Below are 19077 nucleotides of genomic sequence, written 5' to 3' on the forward strand. Positions count from 1 at the left end.
TGAAGTATGCAGATCTTGAGACTGTTTTTTGAATTGATCCCCCAAGATATATATCCTCGTTAGTTGCTTTCTTCAAAACACAATGTGTAGGTAGCTTTGGAAGATGGAAGTTTTCTGGGCACTACAAATTCCAAGTTACCGTAAGCACTAGAGAAATTAAATAGTTCAAGAATTTCCTAGGAACTCTAATTTCCAAGTTACCATTAGCAACAGAGAAACAAAATGAATTTGGTTACTTTTGCTGACCAATCGTCACAGCACTATTAAGGACATTGCATTTTTCATGATGATATTTAATATCTTAGCACCGTATGAGACTAAAAATGATGAAATTTTAAAAATATGAAAAAGGAAGTCTAGAAATATGAATTGCATTAAATGTTTGTAAACTAATATGGTTATATGGTAGAAGCTTCCTTTTTTTTTTTTTTTTTTTTTTTTTTTTTTCTGAAACAGTGTTTTTTGCTCTTGTCATCCAGGCTGTAGTGCAATAGCATGATCTCAACTCACCGCAACCTCCATCTCCTGGGTTCAAGCGATTCTACTGCCTCAGCCTCCCGAGTAGCTGGCATTACAGGCATGCACCCCTAGGCCAGGGTAGTTTTGTTGTTGTTGTTGTTGTTTTGGAGTCTCACTCTTGTCACCCAGGCTGGAGTGCAGTGGCTCAATCTCCGCTCACTGCAACCTCCTCCTCCTGGGTTCAAGCGATTCCCCTGCCTCAGCCTCCCTAAAAGCTGGGACTACAGGCGCCCGCTGCCACGCCTAGCTAACTTTTTTGTATTTTTAGTAGAGACGGGGTTTCACCATGTTGGCCAGGATGGTCTCGATCTTCTGACCTTATGATCTGCCCACCTTGGCCTCCCAAAGTGCTGTATTACAGGCATGAGCCACCGCACCTGGCCAGAAGGTTACTTTTATATTTGCTTTTGAGTTGCCAGAGCCCCACAGAATACAAAAACTAAGTTAAAGTCAAAGGAAATGGTTTTTCAGACAGAACTACTCTATATACTTTATACTCTAGGTACAATCCTGGTGATATATTCAAATAGGTGGCCCATGTAATGGGGTTGTTGAGACACTTATTCCTGGGCAAAGGAGTAGATATAATGTTCAGAAGCTGATATTTTAAAATTACTTTATCTATTTTATATAAAGAATACAAATGGTTATCTGTATTACTAAAATTATGAGTCTGCAGTATTCTTTTGCAGCAACCTCCACTCTGAATTTCTAGTTCCTGTTTTTGTGAAACAACAAAAAGGAAAATGCCTTGGCGTTTTGGATGGAGAATGCTCATCACAGCCCTGAGTCTTGCAAGAATTCTGAATTGGGAGTCTAGCAACCCTGGGCAGATCATCAAATTTCTCAGAGCACAATATTTTGTTCTACTTACAAAAAATATGAAGTTAAAAATGTAGCTATCAATCTCAACAAGTAAAGATGAAGATACAAATGGTAATAGATACATGACAATGGAAACAAATTATTTTTATTTCTCTTATTTCAAAAAATATGAAATCCTCTCCTTTTTTCAGAGTATAGTAATGATCATTTATTTGTGGATAACAGTGAAAGTTTATATAGTCTATTTGTTACCTCAACTTATTTTTATGTGAAATCTGCAAGTTAAGTGTCCTATTCCATTTGTACTGCTATAACGAAATACCATGAGTGGCTTATAAACAACGGAAATTTACTCCTCACAGTTCTGGTGGCTGAGAAGTCCAAGATAAAGGCACCAGAAGATTCACTGTCTGGTGAGAGCCCACTTCCTGGTTCTTAGAACAATGCATTTGCACTGTGCCCTCACATGGGGGAAAGGACAAGGCAGCTCTCTAGGGCCTCTTTTTTAAGGACACTAATCCTGTTCAACAGGGCTCTGCCCTCATGATCTAGTCACCCCCAAAAGGCCCCACTTTATACTATCATCACACCGGGGATTAGATTTAGAACAACAGAAACATTCAGATCATAGCATTAGGTAAAATAAGCAATCTTTTCCCTAGATAAGAAAAAACACGTTTTACTGATAAGAAAAGAGGCTTGAAAGTTTAAGAAGATTGCCCAGAGCCAATGAATGGGAGAATTTAATCTTTCATCTTGATTTTATCCCACTAAGTTAAGAGCTCTTTCCTCTATATCATGTTACATAATCTAGAGTTTTATTTTTACTCAAACATCAATAACATCCATAATTTGGTAAACTTTTTAATTCTCCCTTTGTGATTTACATTAATAAAAAGATGTTCTTCATTTTAGAAAAGCAATACATCAAAACCTGGCCTTCCTGAGGGTGTATGTATGTGATGGTATATGTAGTGGATACTAAATACATTCTATAGGTTTTATAGAGTTAGCAATACAGATATAGGCTATGTTGACATTTTCAGTCACTTGGAAACTCTTGCTGTGCCATAGAACTCAATGGATTTTCTGGGATGAAAGATTAAAAACCTACCACACTCATTAATTTCTTGTAATGAATGTTCAAAGTACCAGAACCTGTCATAAAGGAATTTGAATAGAAGATAGTAATTTTTTATCATTTGTTACTTTTCTAATCTGTTTTAAAATGAAATAAATAAAATCTTAAGAATGAAAATTTGACAGTTTTATGGAAAATAAAAAAAAAACAGCATTCATCATGATTTGTCCAAAATTAGGGACTCTTCTACCAGGAAGTGGTTAAGTACTAAAGGATCAGTAACTATTATTCACAAAGTAAAGTACAGTCTGTTCACAGATGTTTCAAGTGGGAAGAGGAGACAAAGAAAGGTTGATTCTCCTTAATTCCATTTTACATTTCATTTCAACCTCCTTTTGTGGCCTGACTTTCATGTGCACATTTTCTGAGAGGCCTGATACATCTTTAGAATACTATTGGAAAGTAATTTTTAAAATTAGAGATGCTGTGTGTTTTTTCAGTACTAACGGGTACTTTTGTTCAGTGACTAACCTCTTGAATGTATTTAGTATCCATCACAGATACCATCACAATTACATACACTCTCAGTAAGGCCAAATTTTGATGTGTTGTTTTTCTAGAATGAAGAACATCTTTTTTATTAATGTAAATCACAAAATGAGAATAAGAAATTTACCGAATTATGGATATTGTTGAAGTTTGAATAAAAATAAAACTTTTTTGTTTCTTTTTCTTATGTATGTATGTATGTATGTATGTATTTATTCATTCATCTATTTGTTTTTGCAGCTTACTGGTCTGACAGGCTGGGAAGCAAAGTCTCCAACCAGAAACCAGAAACAGGCACTTCCAAAACATGTATTTTGATTTGTTACTGGCTATATATGCAGAAGGCACATGTCCTGGGTAGTTAGTCTTAATTCTCATACTGTGAGTTTAAAAATGAGCCACCCCTACCCAAAATAACTATGGGAATTCCATTTAAGTGTAAGTAGCCATACTTTGGGAGGGGAGGAAGTCAAGTCTAGTTTTAACAAAAAAACAAAAAAAGCAAAAATCTCTAGGATCTAAAGATCTTATTGGAAACTTGTACATCATCTTTCTGCATTTCCAGGCACCATCATTGCATGTCTACCTTCTACTTGTTCCCAGCTACCCACTCCCTCCCATACATTCCAGTCCCCACACCCCCACCCCTACCTCCAACTACACTGGGTCACAAAGATCTGTTCTCTGCTCCTCGCATGCTTTAAATCACTTTTACTCTGACACCACTTCACTTTCTTGTTGAAAATCTCCCAGCCCTTCTCAAGAATAAAATTTTCTGTAACATCACTGGATTCTAGCAATGGTTCCAATATTCTTCTACTATTTTTTTTCCACAAGCAATGCAACACCTTTCTTATTTTTCAGTTATTGGAATCAGTCAAATATTAAATAATTTAATTCAGAAGTATTATTTATGCACACAAACTACACTTATAACAGCATGACCTTTTACCTGAAAAATAAAGGATGAAGTATTATATTTACTTATTTACATATTGCCCATAACACTGATGGGCTTTTTTTTTGTGCTTTGTTTTCTAAAAGTTGTACTGTTTTTAAACAAACAAAAATAGATTTGAAAAGACTGGACCAAAACAGTGCTACCTAAAAGTCAAATCTTGTTATTAGACATCAGTGTCTTTATAACAATTCAACTAATATGATTTAAGATTTAACTTCATCCCAAAGTATCAGAACATTAAAAACACACACACACACACAGTCTCAATGTACCTATTTAAATAAATCCACATCCTTTGTGGAAATGACTACAGGTGAAATGTAAGTTACACGGAACCAGGGTTGGCTTTATGTAAAAGCTAGTGGCCTAAATAGAAAATGAACTTTACCATAAAAGAAGTTGTTTGCACAGTGGGGAATGCTTATGACTTACTTCAAACTACTTCCCAAAATACGTGCATTTATTTTGACAATAAAACAAGCCTCTTCATGACAAGGTCTTAAAAAGTTATTTAAGAGGAAAAATGTCTAAAGGAAAAGAAATATTCAAAAAGTTTACATTAATTATTCAGTGTTGTGAGTAAATAAAAATTTGTGCTCTTCACTGTTTTTCATTCTTCTACTATTAATGGGAAGAATTCTTAAAATGTTACTCTCTTCCAACTGTCTTTCACTTGGATTTAACAGATTTCTTAGCTATTTGTTTTAAAGAAATTAATATCATCCTCAGTGAACATGCTGAACATCCAGTCCCTTCAACTGCAAAAGGTCTTTCTCTGAAGATGACAGATGGAAGCCATTAGAGCGAAGGATTTAGACCCTGAGGGATGGTGCATGGAGCTGGTGCTTCAAGATCTAAATGTGGTACCAACAATTCCAGCGATGGGACCTTACCCTTCTCGACAGAATTAACACTGTGATCATTCAGATACATTTGATTTGCTTTTTTATCTCCTTCCCCAATGGGCTATTTTCTGTGTCTAAAGATGTGCTCGTGTATTTTTAAAATGATTCTCGGTAGTCAATCACGATTCTATTTCTATACTTGTCATGGCTTAACCTTACCTAACACCCTGATTCTACTTTACTAATTCTTTAAATGCAAATAATTTGGTATTCAGATTCTGGATGAGTAAATGAGAATACTGTGAAAGAAAATTATAGGTGGATGATCAAAACTGAAGTTTCAGGCTATTCCTTTAAATTATTCCATCTGTACAGTAGAAATAATTATTGATTTTGCCTATGTTTAAGGCTGGCTCTGTTTTAGGGTAGAAGAGAAAATAGACATTTCTCTTTATAATAAAATGTTTATTGAGTCCTAGCAAATTTCAGAGATGTCCCTCTAGAATGTGGTTCTTCCAAACCATACTCATGACCACTCTCCCACTTCAGCCATTAAATGCTTGGTAAACTTGGAGCACCTTTTCGAATAATCAATATTTTCAAATAAAGAAAAATGAGAATCAAGTGATTTAATGAGAGAAAAAGCTATAATAAAAACATATTATTGCTTTTGTGTTCTGCCTTATGTACGAAGAAAGAGGATCTTCTGACCCCTGTAAATATTTCCAGTGCTACAGTCTAATGCTACGATTACACAGCAGATAAGTTATTTGATGAGGCAGCCAGCATCACCAAATGTCGTTTGTTAAAGACCAGTCATAAAATATTTATTTAATCACGTATGAATTTTAAGATCATTAAATGTCCTTTATATCATTTGCCAGAAAAGGAAAAGTGCAAACAACAAAAAAAAATTCTTATAATTTGGCTTTACTTAGCCAACCAATATTATAATATTAGGTTGGTGCAAAAGTAATTACAGTTTTTGCCATTACTTTTAATAAATAAGAAAAAGAAAATGAAATAAAAAACACGATATAGTTTTATTTGTACTCAAACTTCAACAACTTCCATAAGTTGGTAATTTTTTCTCCCTTTGTGATTTACATTAATAAAAAATATGTTCTTCATTCTAGAAAATCAACACATCAAAATTTGGCCTTACTGAGGGTGTATCTATGTGATGGATATTAAATACATTTAATAGGTTAGTCACTCAACAAAAGTACCCTATAGTACTGCAAAAACACAAAGCATCTCTATTTTCAAAATTAATTTCCAACAGTATTCTGAGCACGTATCAGGCCTCTCAGAAAATGTGCACATGAAAGTCAGGCCACTGACTTGAAGCCATCTATCTTGCCTAGTTATTTCTTGAGAAAAAATGTTAAATGCAGATTCAGTATCTTTAATGGAAGTATCGCCTTTCACAGATCTATTTTTTCCTGTGTTGATTTTGGTCAGTTGTATTTTTCTGCAAATGCCTCCACTTCAAATAAAGTTACAATTTTTTTTGTCATAAAATTGTATTGGCTCTTTGTGGTCTCATTAACATCTGTGGGGGTCTTTGAAGTATCCTTCCCATTTATAAGTGACCATTAATTTTCTCTATCTGTGTTACATTTTACTAACATAGTCTCTTCTTGTTATTATTTCCTTCCATTTACTTCTTTGCATTGAACTTAGTTATTTTTCCAACTCCCTGAGATGGATGCTCATATGTTTGATTTTCTTTCATTCTTTTCTAATATATGCATTTACCATTATAAATTTGTAACCATGGTTTGAGATGAATTCAACCAATTGTGATATGTAATAACTTGTAATAATTTCATTATTATTTAGTACAAATGATTTTACTATTTCACTTGTGACTTCATTGATGTATGGAATATTGTTTAATTTTTAAATATTTGAAGATTTTACAATTATCTTACTCTTGTTACCTTAATTCATTGTGGTTAGAATATGTGCTATATTATTTCAACCCTTTAGCATTTGTTAAATTCCATTTACATCTACCTGAAAAAAAATTCTAGGTTTTGAGTGTTGTGTTCTTAATATAGAAATTAGTTCTGTTTCATTATTTGCTTGTTCAAATCTTATCTGTAGTGATTCCTTAATTTTTATGAAAGTGATACATTAAAAATCTAACAAAATGTTTGTGGGCTTATCTATTTTTTGTCTAGTTCTTTACTTTTATAATATATATATTTTGAACATACATTTTTCTGTAAAGGACCAGATAATAACAATTGTATGCTTTGTGGTACATAATAGTTTTTGTTGCAACTACTTAACTCTGCCATCTAGTATAAACACAACCATGTATAATACCTAAAAATAAATTGATGTGCCTGTGTTTTAATAAACAATTATTTATAAGAACAGGAGATGGAGCATAGTTCACAAGTTGCTGGTGTATACTACTAGGGCATGTACATTTTTAATAAGGCTTTTGGACTTAAGGTCAATTTTATCTGAAATTATATAATAACACCATTTGGGGAGGGGGTCATGGATGAGGCAAGATAGTGTTTGCTTGCTATAAGACAGTGTTTTCTTGGTGTATCTTCATTGTAGTCTCTTTATTCTCATTTTTCTATTACTTTAAGGTATGTCTCACGTAAGCTGTACATAATTGGCTTCGTTTTGTTCAATGTGTCTGGGAGTTTTACACTTTTACTTGGAGCATTTACTCCATAATATTTAATGGAATTATTGAAATATTTGAGTCTATATCTCCTGTATTACCACTTGCCTTTTATTTTTCCTATTTGTTTTACATTGTCTTTTCTCTCGTCTAGTTTCTTTTGAAATAATCAAATGAAATTTTATTTTTCAATCTTCCGCTTTATTTTCTTGTCATTTGTACATTCCTTCACTGTTCTTTAGTGATTGCTCTAAAGATTACAACATAAAATCTTGATTTATTAGCACCTATTACAGATTAGTACTTTTATTACTTCTCAGACAATATAAGGATTTTAAAACATTTTAATTATCTTAGCCCAATCTCATCTTTGCACTATTTTTGACATATTTAATCAAATTTTTAACTTTGATGACTTTCCTTATTATTCTGCACAATTAAAATTTATTTAAATTTATCTGCGTATTTACTATGTATTCTGCTGTCTATTCATTCCTCTGTTTGCTTATGTCTGGAAACATTCATCTTTTCCTCAAAAACATCCTTAAGCATTTATTTTAATTCTAGTCTGTTCATTGAAAATTTTCTCTATTTTTGTTTGTCTGAAACATTTTAATTTCATTTCCATATTTGGAGGATATTTTTGCTAGTTTTCTAATACTAGGTTAGTACCTTTTATTTCATAATTTTAAATAAATTATTTGATTTTCTTCTGGATTTGTGTTTTTCATTTTTTATAATTCATTATATTAACACTTTCAGTTTATTAAGAGAAATAATCTCACCCTTCACTTTTAATTAACACAAGCTTATACAGAGATTTAAAAATTAGAATGTTTTGGCCCATATACTTGTGAAGTAATCAGTGAAATGGGCCTGGATGTAGGGCACAATTGTTACCATAGGAACTCTCCATCTCTCAGTTTTAATTCTTTCTGTGTTAAGCTACATTTTCTTTTTCTTAATATGGTACAAAAGGGAGGAATTCTCATAGATGTCTCAGACTAGAATATCTCCATAGAGTCAGTAATTAAGCCTCCTTCTTTTTCCTAGCACTCTGGAGGACTTCAATCAACTTTATATGTGTTCTGTGGCAGTTTCTGGGTCATTCACTGTACCAGAGTGATGATGTAATGACATGGTTGGATAGGGCCGGATTACATGTTCATTCAATGTCTTTGGAAGAGAGGTTCTGCAAAGGAGTGGGTATAGTATTATACTATATTGAAAAAGAAACTGGCTTATTGGTAATACAAAAAAATACAACCCCATTAAGAAGTGGGCAAGATACATAAACAGACACTTCTCAAAAGAAGATATTTGTGCAGCCAATAAACATATGAAAAAAAGCTCAACATCACTGATCATTAGAGAAATGCAAATCAAAACCAAAATGAGATACCATCTCACACCAGTTAGAATGGTGATTATTAAAGTCAAGAAACAACACATGCTGGTAAGGTTGCAGAGAAAAAGAAACACTTTTACACTACTGGTGGGAGTGTAAATTGGTTCCACCATTGTGGAAGACAGTGTGGCGATTCCCCAAAGATCTAGAAGCAGAAATACCATTTGACCCAGTAATCTCATGGGTATATACCCAAAGGAATATAAATCATTCTATTATAAAGATACATGCACATGTACGTTCATTGCAACACTAATCACAATAGCAAAGACATGGAATCAACCCAAATGCCCATCAATGATAGACTGGATAAAGAAAATGTGGTACACATACACCATGGAATACTATGCAGCCATGAAAAGGAATGAAATCACGTCCTTTGCAGGGACATGGATGGAGCTGCAAGCTGTTTTATCCTCAGCAAACACAGGAACAGAAAAACAATCAAAAGCAGGAGCTGAACAATGAGAACACAGGTAACATGGAAGGGAACAACACGGGGGCCTTTTGGGAGGTGGTACATAGCAGGAGGGAGAGCATTAGGAAGAATAGCTAATGGATGCTGGGCTTAATACCTAGGTGATGAGTTGATCTGTGCAGCAAACCACCATGGCACAAATTTACCTGTGTAACAAACTTGCACATCCTGCATATGTACCCTAGCACTTAAAAGTTGAAGAAAAAAAAAGAGAAAATATAAATGTTTAAAAAAATAGTACAGCACATGAAGATGCCATTCTTTATTTCTTTGTTGCAATGCTATGTTGGCTATTTCAGAAAAGACTCATAAAACATAGTTACCCAGCTCCTGTGTCTCTTCAATAAGTCACTTGCATTAGGATCTTTATCTTAAGGTCTATTTCTGGTACCTAAGAGAATAAATAACAAAATTGGTTCTAGGGAACAGCCTGCATGAACTACATAATGATGCCAGCTCACTCATTGCCCAAATAGCAATAAAGACCCTCATCATTTGTAACAGATAAGGTGTTGATAGCCCTGACATAATGTATCACTGTAGTTGATGAGACTTTCACCTGTGACAAATTGGTTATAATACAGGCAGAAGGGACTGCATTGGTTTTTATGTCGCCACTTTTCTGGCATTTGAGAGATACTAGGGGAAATGATAAGCATGAGGACTCTGGAATCAGTTTGTTGTTGTTACGTATGATTTATGTATTGAAAATAACAAATGGCAAGTTCTGATCAATCAATTTCCAACCCAAGATACAAAGAAACCCTCATTTCTGGCCAGGCACGGTGGCTGACACCTGTAATCCCAGCACTTTGGGAGGCTGAGGTGGGTGAATCACCTGAGGTCAGTAGTTCAAGACCAGTCTGGACAACATGGTGAAACCTCATCTCCATAAAAATACAAAAAATTAGCTGGACGTGGTGGCGGCACCTGTAATCCCAGCTACTTGGGAGGCTGAGGCAGGAGAATCGCTTGAGCCTGGGAGGCAGAGGTTGCTGTGAGCCGAGATCATGCCACTGAACTCCAGCCTGGGCAACAGAGCGAGACTCCGTCTAAAAAAAAAACAAAGCAAACAAACAAGCAAAAAACCCTCATTTCCTGAAAAGAGAGGGCAAATAGGCTTGGAACTCAATTGTAAGAGTGGCAAAATTTGATATAAATACATTTTAAATTGCAATAAATCTCCTACAGAGACTTTTCATCTTGATAGGGAAGGAGTGAGACTCTGAGACTTCAGATGGAAAGGTCTGGGTTGATGAACTTAAGAACATCAAACTCCCATTCTTATTCACCCTGCTTCCCTAAAAAAAAAGTATCCCACCACCTTGGTAGGGGCTAGAATTGGTTTCTCCTTTGCAGGAAGACTGCAAAAGGGAGGCAAGGGATGTAATTAATGCTTGGTTTTCTTAATGCTTTCCTCCTCAGAATCTTTCCACACAAACTCTCCGTGTCATAAGAAAGGTAACTAGTGTCAAGGCACTTCATGTTACAATTAGGCAAATCGTGTCCCTGGTAAGGGACAAAGAGAATTACTTACAAATGAACTATAGGGCCTGATTAATATGTACTGACAAAAGCCAGAGGTAGATATTGAGGATGCTGAACCAGAGTGTTAGAGTATAAAGTTGGATAAAATAAATTTTGTCATATAGGAGCACTTTTCCTGTTACCTAGTTTTAATGCTGTAGTCAAGGACCCTGGAGCTGATGGGATTTTTCTTGGAGGCATAGAAAAAATATATAGCTCATATAAATAAAGTGGAAATAGTGTCAAAATACATGAAGGAAAAACTAACAGAGACGTAAATGGACAAATAGATATACTTGAGACAGCAGCACTCTTAATTACTCTCAGTAATTGATAAAAGTTGAAAGAAAATAAATAAGGACATAGAGGAGTGGAACAGAATTATCAACCAAATTGACCCAGTGGAAATCCAGAAACATTCTATCAACAATAGAAAAGTACTCTTCCTTTTTAAGTACAGAAAACACACACTGAGATAGATAATATGGTAGACTATGTAACTAAGTCTCACACATTTTGAAATCATTAGAAATACGTTCTCTTACTACAAAATGAATAAATTTAAAATTGATAATAAAAAGATAACTGAAAAATCCACAATCACTTGAAAATTAAGCAACACGTTACCAAATAAACTCCTTGTCAAAGAAGAAATCACAAGTTAGCAAATAGTTTGAATTTAGTAAAAATAAAAACATATATTTAGATTTGTGATATATTTTGCAAGTAAAGCAGTGCTTAAAAGAAATTTTATAGAGCCCAATTTTTATGAAAAGAATAAAGGTCTAATATCAATTATTTAAATTTCTCTCGAGATAATAGAAAAAGTAATCAAATTCAATGCAAAGTAAGTAGGAAGAAGAGACTAATAAAGATAAGAATATAAATAATAGAATTAAAATAAACAAATGACAGAGAAAATTAATAAAAGTACAAGTTTTAGATTTAAAAATATCAGTAATTTCATAAACTCTAGGTAGGTTAATCAAGACAGGAATAAACAAATTACAAATATTCAAAATAAAACAGATACATCTCACTATGTATCCCAGAACATCAGATGAATAATATAATAATTGTTTATATGGATATTCATGCCAAGAAATGTGACAACTCGAATGAAATGGACTAATTAACTAGAAGCCTGAAAATTGATACTGAATGAAATACAAACTTGGATAGCCCTATACCTATAAAAGAAATTGTTTATCATTAAAAATTTTGCCACAAAAAACTCCAGGCCTAGTTTTCTTCTCTGGTGAGCTATATCAAACGTTTAAAAAAAAATAATATTTATTCATCCAATATTATTTCTAAAAATTATATGAGGAGGGAAAACATCACAATTCATTCTATGAAGTTGTATTACACTGATAAGGAAAACAGAAAAAGACATTCTAGGAAAAATAAATTATAGGTCAATATTCTTCATGTATCTAGATATAAAATTCCTCAACAGAACCTCTGTTTTCCACTCTAATACGTAAAGAGTTTGTAATCACTTGTGTCACCCTGTCCACACAAAAACAGAGCTGAAAACAGAGAAACAAATTTTCCTAAATCCTTCAAAGAATTAAGATCACAGGGAAACCACTGCCCTCAAAAATGGAGAGACAGGTAAATACAGAGGATCACAGTTTACTGGGATCAGAAGCCACTAAAGCCAGTAACTTGGCTACAGTAAAACACTCATGGATTATAACAGAGTTACAGAACAAAGACTAATTACAAAGGAGTTTCTAGGGAAATCCAAAGAAAACAGAGAGACAAAAGCAAGGATCTTAGAGGAGTTTCAAGTCCCTGACTCTTACAACTACAACAAACATGGAACACAGACTAACTCCTAGCCAGATAAGCATAAAACTTCACTCTAAAGGCCCAGTTGCCTCAGTTCCTATTACCTGATACATCATGTCTGGCTTTCAATCAAAAATGACGAAGCATTCTAAAAGTCATGATAACACATTGTCTGAAGAGAGAGCACAAAATCAGAACCAAGCTCAGATATGGCAGAGATTTTAGAAATAGCAGACGGAATTTAAAATAACCATGATTAATATGTTAAAAGCTCTAATGGAAAAAGTGGACAAGGTGCAAGAACAGATTGGTAATGTAAGTGGAGAGAGAACTCAGAATCTAAGGAAATACTAGATATAAAAAACATTGTAACACAAATGACAAATGCCTTTGATAGGCTGGTCAGTGGACTAAACACAGCCAATGACAGGATCAGTGAACTTGATGACATGACAATAAAACCTCCCCAAACTTAAATCCAAAGAGGAAAACAAAGGAGAAGACATAGAACAGAATATCCAGGAATCTGTGCACTCATTCCCCAGCTTTTGTATTTTATCCTTTTAATGCTTCATGCTTGCAAACTTCCTCAGAAGATTGCCCCTTGACTCCTAGAGAGGCTTCAGCCCTCATTATAGTCAGAAATTCCTGGGAGTCTGCATTTCCCTTGTGAAAATAAGAAAGCTTAGCTCCCTTTCCTTGAGGCATGACTTGTGCTCAATAGCTCTTTTGAAGGAAGTTGATGCTAGGAATTGTCTTATCTTTGTGACCATTTGGCTGTTCCTCTTTCCCTGTCCTGTTATTTTTTATTGATTTCATGTGGCGGTGATTCTCACAACTTGCTTGTACATGAATGTTTACCTCAGGGTCTGCTTTGGAGAAGGTCACATATACATATGGTAATAACTTTTAAAAAATGAAAGATGTCTCCTAAATGTCACAAACCTATGTAAGTACGTTTCTGATTATATATTATGCATAATTTCTATTCTCATGCTTATGGAGAGAGTGAAATTTGGGTCACAAAATACATGCCTCATGTTTATATTAAGGTAAAAGGAAAACTCTCTTTTATCTTTATAATCCCTCAAGTTTGAAAACTATGTTTCATTAAAAGTAGGCACTGTTTTATTTATAAAATATTAGAGCAATCGTATAGCCTTATTCCATAGTCATATATAAGGAGTCATACGTGTTCAAATGTAAATCAGCATGTGTTACTTCAAAATAAAATATAAGCAGGAGAAATGAGTCTATGAGGTTGCATGTTGATAATAGCTATTTTAATCATAAAGTCTAAATGTCTATTTTTATATACACACATATATATTTATGTATGTAAAGCATATGTATGCATAACTATTGAGTGAATGAATATATGAATGAGTTGATATGCTTGTAAGTGTCTTCAGTTTGTTAGGGATAAAATTCTAATTTGGTATTTCCCCATTTTTTAAAATTTCAAATATGTGTAGGATACATATGTTATTTAAGAAGCATAATATGAAGGGTGGGTTTTATTATCTAAAAATAGGAAAAGACACCTTATTTTACATTATTCCCAAAATAGAATAAAATCTGAGTGCATGTGTTGCACCAATAATTATTTTATTTCTTGGCCAAAATGGTCTCTCTATGGTCTCTGTATGAGATACAGAGTTAAGAGGTTTATACCTTCAGACATGTTCTCATTAAAGGTGAAGGAGGGAGTTTTTGACATAGAGAGGAGATCTTGAGAAGGAAAAGTTTAGATGAATTACTTCGAGCCCTGCAAAACCTTTAAGACACTTTATCCCATGCTAAGTATTGACCTTACATACACCTAAACATGCATGCTGAAAGATAAGCCCTTGTGATGAACACAGTTTGAATTATCAAGGAGTGTTCCTATTGGGGTTGCTTATTACTAATGATTAAAACCTGCCTATTGGAGAGTCTCCCCTTAAAGTGGGGGAAATTCATTGATCAAAGATCAAAGTCCTGGCTATAGTAACACATTTAGCTAGCCAGCATAAAACTCTAAAAAACAAGTTTTAACTTTGAATAATGAAGAAAATATCAATGGAATGAGCTCCAGACACGGGGAAATGGCAGGTAATTTCATTCATTTATTCATTTAATAAGTAATTTTAGGTTACCTACTGTCATTCAAAGCACTACATGGGCACTGTGACTAGTACAAGGTTGAATAAGACAAGGAATCTATCTGTAAGAAATTTTATAGTTTAAAGTTTTTCAGGGGAAGAAGAAAAACCCATTACAGGATGAAATAATAGAGCTAGTACTCTCACAACACCAGTTATAGTCTCAGACTCTTCATAGCATGCCATCCTGAGGATGGTACCATAGGGTAGAGCATCCTACTCTGGAAGAACAAATATGACATAATGGGGAGCAATTATTTATGTCACTTATTTTTTCATACTGCATACAAATAAGTAAGCATCTTTAAGACTATATTTTATTGTCAGTCTATATGGATCAGGGAAAACTGGGAAACACTACTCCACACGTGTATTCCTTTGTTAACAGAGGCTTTGTAGCCTCCTGACATATTACTTACCTTAAAAGCAGCAGCAGCATAGATATTCAGCCAGCCAGTGCTAGAAATTTCCCATGACCTGGTTATCTTACTAACAGTTTGTATTTTAGTGAGTACACTGTCGGATACAGCATCCACTGCTGCTGTTTTCATTTTCCAGCACAGAACTACTGTGCTTTGTTTGTCAAGAATTCTTTCCTGTTGAGATAAAGGCCTGAGGCACACATTCAACATGGATGAGTCTTTTGGTACTTTAAGCTGGAGGCCTAGTTTTCACAAGATAAAGATAAGCAGGGTTGTAAAAAAAAAAAAAATCCATCAAGTATAAACAAGAAATCATATGCAAACTTTCAAAAATTATTTTTAAATTTCCTGAATTTGTATAGTTTTAAATTTTACCTCAGTATGACACTCATGCAAGTTTTCAAAAATTGAATCAGCACTTCTTCACATCGCTATAGTGTGACATTTTATGAAATATCTGTCTCCCTTTTCTGCAATGATTCACATAATAGGGGAAATATCATGGTGATATGAAATTTCTTTGATTTTTTCTAGCAATTTCCCAAGCCATACATGTGCTTTCACTATCAGTACAAAGTGACATGCTATACTAAAGCTTTTTTTTTTTATCCCTTGGGGGTCTAACTCTTCAAATCAGCATTGTTCAGTTAATATGGGTGTTTAGAAACAAACTGAATGAAAATCGTGCTGGGAATATAATTACTTTATTAATACCAATTTAAGACTTTTATTGCTAAGCCTTTTTTTGTTTGTTTTTTGAGACGGAGTCTTGCTGTCGCCCAGGCTGGAGTGCAGTGGCACGATCTTGGCTCACTGCAGGCTCCGCCACCCGGGGTTCACACCATTCTCCTGCCTCAGCCTCCAGAGTAGCTGGGACTACAGGCGCCCACCACCTCGCCCGGCTAACTTTTTGTATTTTTAGTAGAGATGGGGTTTCACCGTGTTAGCCAGGATGGTCTCTATCTCCTGACCTCATGATCCACCCGCCTCGGCCTCCCAAAGTGCTGGGATTACAGGCATGAGCCACCACGCCCGGCCTATTGCTAAGTCTTTTGAATAACCATCATCGTTTTTTCCTCTTAGTTATAATAGCTTCATTTACATACTCACCTGGAGATGTTTTGTCTTTCAATTCTTATTTTTGTCTTTCAGATACAAAAATCCATATATAGAACAACTAAAAATCAACAAAATTCACAGACTGGAAAGGCAGACTCATCAATAAACAGTGATGCATGAGTTGGATATACACATGCAGAAGAAAGAAATTCGACCTTTATCTCAGAACATATATACAATTCAACTCAAAATAGGTTAAAGACTTAAGACTTTAAACTGTAAAATCATTATAAGAAAACAGAGGGTAAATGCCTCTTATCACTGGTTTTAGCAAAGAGTTTTTTAATATGACCCTGAAAGCATAGGCAACAAAAGTAAACACAGACAAATCTGATTGGCATCAGACCAAAAACCTTCTACAAAGCAAATGAAACAATCAACAGACTTAAGAGACAACCCATGAAATGGGATAAAGTGCTTTCAAACCATATCTGATAAAGGGTTAATATCCAACATATATAAGGAACTCAAACAACTCAATAGATCTGTTGTGAGGTTTATTCTTACATATGTATTTTAAAGTTGCTATTACTACTGGAAATGACATATATTTATTATATTTTTATTTGTCAGTTGTTAGTATGCATAAATGTGATTGATTTAGGCTTATACAGGCAAAATATACAGCAAACTTCATGAGCTTTTGTTAATTTCAACAATTTGTCAATTGTTCTGAGTTTTTAAAAATATAATCATATAATTTGTAAATGGTGACAGATTTCTTTATTCTTTCTGGTTATTTCTTTTAAATATTTACTTTTATATTTTTGTGCTGCCTAGCCTAACAAATAAAACCCATAAGAACAGATTTGTTTTGATTATTCTTAAATTTAAAGGAGATATTTTTATTATTTCACAATTTGTGGTGATATTTAAGCAGTTTTTGGAAAATACCCTTACTTTATCAAATTTAGAAAATTCTGTTTTGTTAATAGTTTGCTAAGGTGTTGATTCTTGTATCATTAATGAGTTATACATTTTATCCAATATTGTTATGCATCTACAGAGGCTGACAACAAAGTATGTTTCTTGAAATTCTACTGTTGAGAGGAATTACATAACCAATCAGTTTTCCTATCTTCAATAAATTCAACTTAATTTTGGTGTATACATGTTTTAATTCAAAGTTCATTTAAGATATATTTCCAATTTTATTGACATAACTTTTTTCATATGATTTTCCTATAATTTTTATAGGAATTTATAGACTTCTATCTTATAATTATTTTATCCATTGTTAAATTTATGTTTTCAAATAAATTTTGCAGAGTTTTATCTATTTTTATTATTCTTTTCAAATTACCAACTTTTGAGTTTATTAACACTTTATATTATATCTTGGTTTTCTAATTCAAATCTATGTATGTTGGCATTACCTTTCTTCATCTTCCTAGAGTTTTATTCCATTATTCTTTTTCTACCATCTTAAGCCAGACACTTAGCTCATTAATTTTTATTTTTTAAATAGTATAAGCATTTAAATCAAATACAATTGTCTACATCTCTACATTTCTTATTTATATTGTGATACCATCTTTGAACAATTGGCTATTTGTAAGTGTGGCCATCTTTAAGCGTTTAAAAAATCCCAAAGGTAACTAAGGTCAGAGCAGAACTGAAGGAGACAGAGACACCAAAAACCCTTCAAAAAATCAATAAATCCAGGAGCTGGTTTTTTGAAAAGATCAACAAAATAGACCGCTAGCAAGACTAATAAAGAAGAAAAGAGAGAAGAATAAAATAGATGCAATAAAAAATGATAAAGGGGATATCACCACTGATTCCACAGAAATACAAACTACCATCAGAGAATACTATAAATACCTCTATGCAAATAAACTAGAAAATCTAGAAGAAATGGATAAATACCTGCACACATGCACCCTCCCAAGTCTAAACCAGGAAGAACTCGAATCGCTGAGTAGACCAATCACAAATTCTGAAAATGAGGCAGTAATTAATAGCCTACCAACCAAAAAAAATCCAGGACCAGACGGATTCACAGCCAAATTCTACCAGAGGTACAAAAAGGAGCCGGTACCATTCCTTCTGATACTATTCTAAATAATATAAAAAGAGAGACTCCTCTCTAACTCATTTTCTGAGTCCAGCATCATCCTGATACCAAAACCTGGCAGAGACACAACAAAAAAGAAAACTTCAGGCCAATATCCCTGATGAACATCGATGCCAAAACCCTGAATAAAATACTGGCAAACCGAAACCAGCAGCATATCAAAATGCTTATCCACCATGATGAAGTCAGCTTCATCCCTGGGATGCAAGGCCAGTTCAACATGAGCAAATCAATAAACATAATCCATCACATAAACAGAACCAATGACAAAAACCACGATTATCTCAATAGATGCAGAAAAGGCCTTCAACAAAATTCAACAGCCTTCATGCTAAAAACTCTCAATAAACTAGGTATTGATAGAACATATCTCAAAATAGTAAGAACCATTTATGACAAACCCATAGCCAATATCATACTTAATGGGCAAAAACTGGAAGCAATCCATTTGAAAACCAGAACAAGACAAGGATGCCCTCTCTCACCACTCGTATTCAACATAGTATTGGAAGTTCTGGCCAGGGCAATCAGGCAAGAGAAAGAAATGAAGCGTATTCAAATAGGAAGAGAGGAAGTTAAATTGTTTTTGTTTGTAGATGACATGATAGTATATTTAGAAAACCCCATCATCTCAGCCCAAAATCTCCTTAAGCTGATAAGCAACTTCAACAA

Source organism: Nomascus leucogenys, chromosome 3 (genome assembly GCF_006542625.1).
Source record: "Nomascus leucogenys isolate Asia chromosome 3, Asia_NLE_v1, whole genome shotgun sequence".
NCBI classification, from domain to species: Eukaryota; Metazoa; Chordata; class Mammalia; order Primates; family Hylobatidae; genus Nomascus; species Nomascus leucogenys.